Consider the following 7,097-nt stretch of genomic DNA (forward strand, 5'->3'; position numbering starts at 1 on the left):
CAAGCCAGGACTGCCCAGCTGAGCCCTTTAAGAATTCCCAACCCACAGAATCGCAAGCAAAGTAAGCAGTGTTTTTAAGCTGCTAAATTTAGGGGTAATCGATTACACAACAATAATACCAGGAAGAGGAATTTGACGGGGAGTGCTGACACATCAAAAGGCCAAAACGTCACTTCTCGGCCTTTTGGCTAAGGTCAGGTGCAAAAACCCAAAACATAAGGGACTATCTTTGGGACCAGGTCAGCAGGTAACCAGAGGGGCCTGGAGAAGACTGTGGGAGGCCCCCCACCCCGATGGGCCTGGAGGCTGTAAATGAGGGCTTAACAAAAAGTGAGGAAGGTGGAGGAAAGAATACCATTGTTACGTACATTCAGCACAGCCGTTACCCACGATATTGTGGGAAATAGAAAATGTACCCAATGAACTGATGAATCTGGCTAAGGAGATTCCCAGGGAAAACACTGGAAGTGCCAAGTGCACAGACAGTAAGGATCTCGAGTGTCAAGCCCCCGCCCTTGTGGGATTCCTGACCCACAAAATATGAACAAAACGGAGTGATTAAGCTGCGAAATGTGGGGGCCCTTACAAGGGCAGCCGTAAGAATTGAACAGCCTGATAACCACACCTGTTTTGTGCACTGTGACAGACGGCTTGGAAAATGAAAGACGGCTTGGAAACCACAAATAACCGTTGTCTTCCAGGGCGGTGGGAAGGATTTTATAGCAACCCTGGTTTGGGGAAGTCTGAATAAATGTCAGAAAAAGTCTCTCACACTGTGAAAAAGTGATCGACTTTACTATTCCTATTGTGAAGAAGGGGAAGAGAACTTAGAACACCGCGTGCCTGTTGGGGGCCTGTCACTAGTTAGGCACTTTGCATATGATAATTTGATCTAGTCTCTTAACGGCCTTTTGAGGAAAGTAATGTTGCCTGTTGGGTAGGTCTGCAGAGGGCTCCCCTTGAATCTTCAGGTGAGAACCCATGAGCACAAGCACGTAAGATAAGCACCTAAGGCTGGGGGAAGGTCAGGAAGGAACAGGGTTGGTAATTCTCGAAGCTCACACCGGGCCAGAAATAGTTCCTGCATCTGCTGGCGGGAGAGGAACATGCTCAAAATACAAGGGACGTGTGTTTGTGTGTGTGGGTGTGGGTGTGGGTGGGTGCCTGAGTGCCTGTGTGGAGTGCACAGAAATGGTGAAAGGGCTGGCTGTCAGGGGGCCTGAACTGGACACCTTCCATCTGGGGCCTTTGAAGTCCGGTGTGGGGGCACCTGGGTGGCTCAGCCGGTTGAGCGTCCGACTCTTGATCTCAGCTCAGGTCACGATCCCAGGGTCTTGGGATCAAGCCTCGCATCAGGCTGTGCACTGAGCATGGAGTCCGCTTAAGATTCCCTCTCCCTCTCTTCTCTCCCCCACCCACACACACTCTCTCTCTCTAAAAGAAAAGGAAAAAAGTCAGGTGTGAGTTTTAGATTCATTTTGGGGTAGAGGGCAGGGCACGATGGCATGAATAAGCCCCGTGTTCACAGCTCTGTAAGGAATGGAGAGGAGTTGGGTGGGTGGGTGGGCAGGACTCGAGGTCTCAAGTTAACTTGGGGTCATTTCACAAGGGGTCCTAAACGCCAAAACGATGACTTTAACTCAGTGGGGGAGCCGCAGACCTTTTCAAGATTAGAAAAATGTCAGTGTCCTTAGAAGGCAATGGAAGGGCACATGCTCTCCTGCTTGCGCCCTCTGTCTGCAGACTGGAGCCATGTCACGGGAGGATAGACCCTTCTTTCAGGGCAGAAGGAAGCCCAGAAGCCTTGTAACCCCACCCACTTCATACTAGAAGGGAAATGTGGCCCACTCAGAACGCCCCTTTTCAGATTCACTCTGTTGGCTTTTCTTCATCTAAACGTTGACCTGCCCGAGGGCATGGTGCGGGACCTTTTTCGGTCTGCAATTTATTCACTTCCAAAACCATCTATTAGTTCTTTGGCTTTAAACACGTCTGTATTTTGATGGCACACCTGTGCATATCTCTGGCCTTGGCTTCCTCTTGGAACTCGACATACCTGTATCCCCACCTGTCCACTCAGCAGCCCCACCTGGATGTCTAATGGGCATCTCAAACGATGCCATTTACAATATATGCCAAACACAACTCCTGCCTTCTCCCCAAAACCTGTTCACCCCAGTCTTTCTCAAATCACCATCCGCCCAGTGGCTCCTGCCCAACCTAGGCACCGGCCTCAGTTCCTACCTTTTCCTTACGCCATACGACCAGTTCAGTAGGTGGATCTTACCTGTTCCACTTCCGCGATTCTTCCACATCCCATTTCTGTGACTGTGATCCCAGACCAAGCCCATTACAGGCATGCCTAATTTTATTGTGCTTTGCTTTATTGTGTTTCACAGATACTGCAGTTTTTACAAGTTGAAGGTTTTGGGCAACCCTGTGCCGAGGAAGCCTATTGGCACCATTTTCCGACAGCGTCTGCTCACTTTGTGTCTCTGTCGCATTTGGGTAATTCTCGCAATATTTCAAACTTGTTCATTATAATATTTGTCGTGGTGATCTGTGACCCGTGACCTCGGATGTCATTACTGTCATTGTCTGGGGACACCGCGAACCGCGCCCATATAAGTCAGAAAACTGAATCGATAAATGTCCTGTGTGTGTTCTGTCTGCTCCCTCCGCCGGCCACTGCCTCGTCTCCACCTCTCCTCGGGCCTCCCTGTTCCCCGAGACACAACGATACTGCAATTAGGCCAGTTAATAGCCCTACGATGGCCTCTACGTGTCCAAGTGAAAGGAAGGGTCGCACGTCTCCCGCTTTCAATCCAAAGCCAGACATGAGGAAGCTCGGTGAGGAAGGCCGGTGGAAAGCCGAAACAGGCCGGAAGCGGGGCCTCTCGCACCGAACGGTCGTCCAGGTTGTGAACGCGAGAGATGAGTTCTCGGGGAAATTAAAAGGGCCGCTCCAGTGAACACACGGATGGTAAGAAAGCGAAACAGCCTTACTGCTGGTTCGGAGAAGGTTTTGGTGGTCGGGATAGAAGACCCAGCCAGCCGCAACGTTCCCGTAAGCCAGAGGCCAGTCCAGACCAAGGCCCTGGCGCTCCTTGTGAAGGCCGGGAGGTGAAGAGGCTGCCGGAGGAAAGTCTGGAGCGAGCAGGGGTTGGTTCAGGAGAGAAGCGTGTCCGTAACACAGAAGTGCACGTGTAAGGTGAGGCTGCGAGTGCTCGTGCCGGAGCTGCGGCAAGTTCTCCGGGAGACCCGGCAGGACGAAGGTGGGGGCGGCTGCGCTAAACAACAGACGGGCGGTGTGGACGGAGCGGCCTTCTGCTGGAAGGAGACGTGATCGAGGGTTTTCACGTTGGAGAGCAGACGTCAACGCCTGGCTCCAGAGCCCCAGGGGACAGGCTCTCTTACCGGGGGCCGGTGCGACCGGGGACTTGACATCGATGCCAGTGCCCGCTCACCATCCTGAAAATCCTGGGGCCCTTCAGAATTATGGGAAATATACTCCACCAGTGCCCCGTAGGCAGAATAGCACAGCCCGGATAAGCGCACGTCTGTTCACGACGTGGTTTTCCAAATATTTTCATCTCACTGTTGAGGCCCAGGGCTCAGAACAAAAAAAGAGACTCCTTTCAAAATATCAGCGCTCACTGACAACGTACTGGGTCACCCAAGAGCTCCGATGGAGAAGGACACCGAGACGAATGCTGTTTTCCTGCCAGCTATCACAGAACCCATTCTGCAGCCCGTGCATCGGGGGGTCGTTTTGACTTTCAGGTCTTCACATTTCATGGGGCTACAAGTGTCATCGTGATTCCTCTGAGGGATCTGGGCAAGGTAAACCGAAACCCTTCTGGAAAGGATTCACCACTCTCTATGTTTTATATTGAGAACATTCACGATTCACGGGAAGAGGTCAAAATGCCAACATTCACGAGAGTTTGGAAGAAGTTGATTCTAGCCCACACGGACAACATGGAGGGTCCAAGCCTCCCGTGGAGGAAGTCGCTGCCGATGGGGTGGAAACAGCAAGAGAACCAGAATTGCAAGCGGAGCCTGATGATGGGACTGAATGTGTGGCCGCGGTCTTGGGGGAAATCTTGCACGGAGGAGGAGTTGCTTCTTGGGGAAGTGGTTTCTTGAGGCGGAATCTGCCGCCGGGGACGATGCCGTGAAGACCGTTGACGTGACCACAAAGGATCTGGAAGATGCATACACTGAGCTGATGGAGCCGTGGCTGCGTTTGAGAGGACGGACTCCGGTGTCGAACGATTCCTACTGTGCGTAAAATGGCGTCAAACGGCATCGCGTGCCACAGAGAAATCGTCCACGAAAGGAGGAGTCACTTGATGTACCAGACCAACCTCGTTGTTGACTAATTTAGGAAACTGTCACAACCACCAAGCAGCCGTGAACATCGAGGCAAGATCTTCCTCCAGCGAGAGGATTCTGACTCACCGAGAGCTCAGGTGATGGTTAGCATTGTTGAGCAATAAAATACGTTTTAACTCAAGTCTGTACATTCCTGTAGACATGAAGCTGTTAACACACCTGACACACGACAGTGTCGTGTATTGCACGCGCACAACTTTCACGCGCACGGGGAGACCAGTGAGCTCACTGGACTCACTTCGCTGTGGTATCTGCTTTACTGTGGTGGTCTGGAAGCGAACCCCCAAGATCTCTGAGGCAGGACTGCGTTTTCCTGAGGCAAGTCACGCTGCCTCCTCTCTGCGAGACTCTTGTCCTCTTACAGCTGATTTTCCAGAAAGGGAGAGAGATCATTTTAAAACATAACTCCGCCCACTGCCCTCCCCTGCTTCAAGTCTCTCAATTGCTTCCCATTTGCGTAGCATAAAATCCAAATTCCCTGCTATGCTTATGAGGCCCTCCATTGTCTCACTGGGCAGTGGGCATGAGTACCTCTGACCTTGGGAGTCCCAAACCTTGACTGTGGCTCCGACCCCTGGGCTCCTCCCTTTCTCCAGGATGCAGCGGGCTCTGTGGACCTCAAGACTGGGCCCTCGTTCCCTTTGATTAGGACAACTTTTTCCTGCTCCTCAAGTGGCCGCCCCCCCCCCACCTCAGGCCCCAAACTCAGCTCAGAGCTCACTTCCTCAAAAGGATTTTCTGGACCTCATCTCAGGCACGGAGATGAGCCATACACGTCTCACTTATGGATATATTTGACTTTTCACAAGTGAGACTTGATCGAGCATTTTCTGAGACCATTTAACCAGGAAAATAAATGTACTAGGAAACTTTTACACCTTATCCACTTAAGACGCTGATAAATATGTCACCATAATTCACTTTTTAGATAAAAAATATTTTTATTACTTTATTTCCACCCAGTACCTAATTTTCTGCTATTTGTAATGATCGATTTCTTTGATTCTGTTTTTTTAGGAAACTTTTTTTTACTGAAATCCACACTGAATCCAAGTATATTCCTTGATGAAGTTTCACAAAGTAAATACACCCACCGACGAGGACTCAGATCACAACACGGAATATTTCCTGCGCCCAGAAACCACTTCCAGTCATGACGTCCCACGGTTGGCACTAGGGCCACGGATTCATTTGGTGGGGGTTTGAACCTCATATAAATGGAATCACCCAGTGCGCGCTCTTCCGACCCGGACTTCTTTGCTCAGCACCATGTAGGTGAGACTCGTGTGAACTGTTAGCAGGCGGACCTGACCTTGTCTTCTCACTGTGTGATAATCCCTGGTGTGGGTGCAGGTTCCTTATGAACATGTTCTGGCATCCGTGAACAGCTGAGTCATATCCAGTCTGAGGCTCTAACAAATACTACTGTTAGGAACATCCCAAAGCGTGTCTTTTGGCGAACACTGGCACCCATCCCCACTGGCACGTGCCCAGGGATTGGAATCCTGGGCCTGGGGGTGTTTACATTCAGTTCAGTTCATACTTTCCTTAGTTGATTTTTTTATTGTGGTAAAATATACCTAACAGCAAATGTATCATTTTAGCCATTTTTTTAAAAAGCTTTTTTGTTTTTATTTATTATTGAGAGACACAGAAAGAGCATGAGCATAGGAGGGACAGAGAGACACAGAATCCAAAGCAGGTTCCAGACTCTGAGCTGTCAGCACAGAGCCCGATGTTGGGCTCGAACCCACAAACCACGAGATCATGACCTGAGCTGAAGTCAGAGGTTTAACCTGCTGAGCCACCCAGGTGCTGCCTTTTGCCTCTGTTCGAAAACCCACATTAAAAACACATCCAGGGGCGCCTGGGTGGCTCAGTCGGTTGGGCGTCCGACTTCGCTCAGGTCACGATCTCGCGATCCATGAGTTCGAGCCCCGCATCAGGCTCTGTGCCGACAGCCCGGAGCCTGGAGCCTGCTTCAGATTCTGTGTCTCCCTCTCTCTCTGGCCCTCCCCCCATTCATGCTCTGTCTCTCTCTGTCTCAAAAATAAATAAATGTTAAAAAAAAAAAAAAAACACATCCAAAGGGGGCACCTGGGTGTCTAAGTGGGTTAAGTTTCTGACTTCAGCTCAGGTCATGTTCCCACAGTTCGTGGGTTCCAGCCCCGAGTCAGGCTCTGTGCTGACAGCTCGGAGCTTGGAGCCTGCTTCGGATTCTGTGTCTGTCTCTGTCTCTCTCTCTCTCTCTCTCTCCTCCCCCGCTTACGCTCTCTGTGTCTCAAAATAAACAAACATTTAAAAAAAAAAAAAAGGAAATTAATCTGGCAATTCTCTCCAACTGAAAATAAGTAGTAAACTTTGGAAATATTATTGTTTGTTTCCATTAAACCTGGTTAAGTAAAATCATCAATTGGTTTTATATAAATAAAATATTTAAACTTCAAAATATTTTTAATTTTAATATGCCTACTTTAAAATTTTTCAACGGCTTTTCACCTACTTTATTGTTCTGCAAAAAAAATTAAGCACAAATTTGATTTTTCCTTTTGCTTTGTGCTCCAGTATTGCTAGGCAGGGTACTGACTGCTTGCCTCTGGGTGGGAGTGGGGACTGTCTGAGGAGCATGAGAGAACTTTCTTACCGGTATCTCAGTAGGGTCTGAGTTACAAAACTGTACAGATTTGTCAAAACTCAGC

At 49.7% G+C, this 7,097-nt stretch overlaps 1 long non-coding RNA gene across 1 annotated transcript; it reads left to right on the forward strand.

The window, feature by feature from the left end:
• The first annotated feature begins 2,400 nt into the window (after nt 1-2,400).
• LOC122481971 lies at nt 2,401-5,993 on the forward strand. Its single transcript, XR_006296969.1, has 2 exons — nt 2,401-2,508; nt 5,416-5,993. It is a non-coding gene; the product is annotated as an uncharacterized LOC122481971 (long non-coding RNA).
• Nucleotides 5,994-7,097: the final 1,104 nt, after the last annotated feature.

The sequence above is a fragment of the Prionailurus bengalensis genome, chromosome C1 (assembly GCF_016509475.1).
Source record: "Prionailurus bengalensis isolate Pbe53 chromosome C1, Fcat_Pben_1.1_paternal_pri, whole genome shotgun sequence".
Classification (NCBI taxonomy): Eukaryota; Metazoa; Chordata; class Mammalia; order Carnivora; family Felidae; genus Prionailurus; species Prionailurus bengalensis.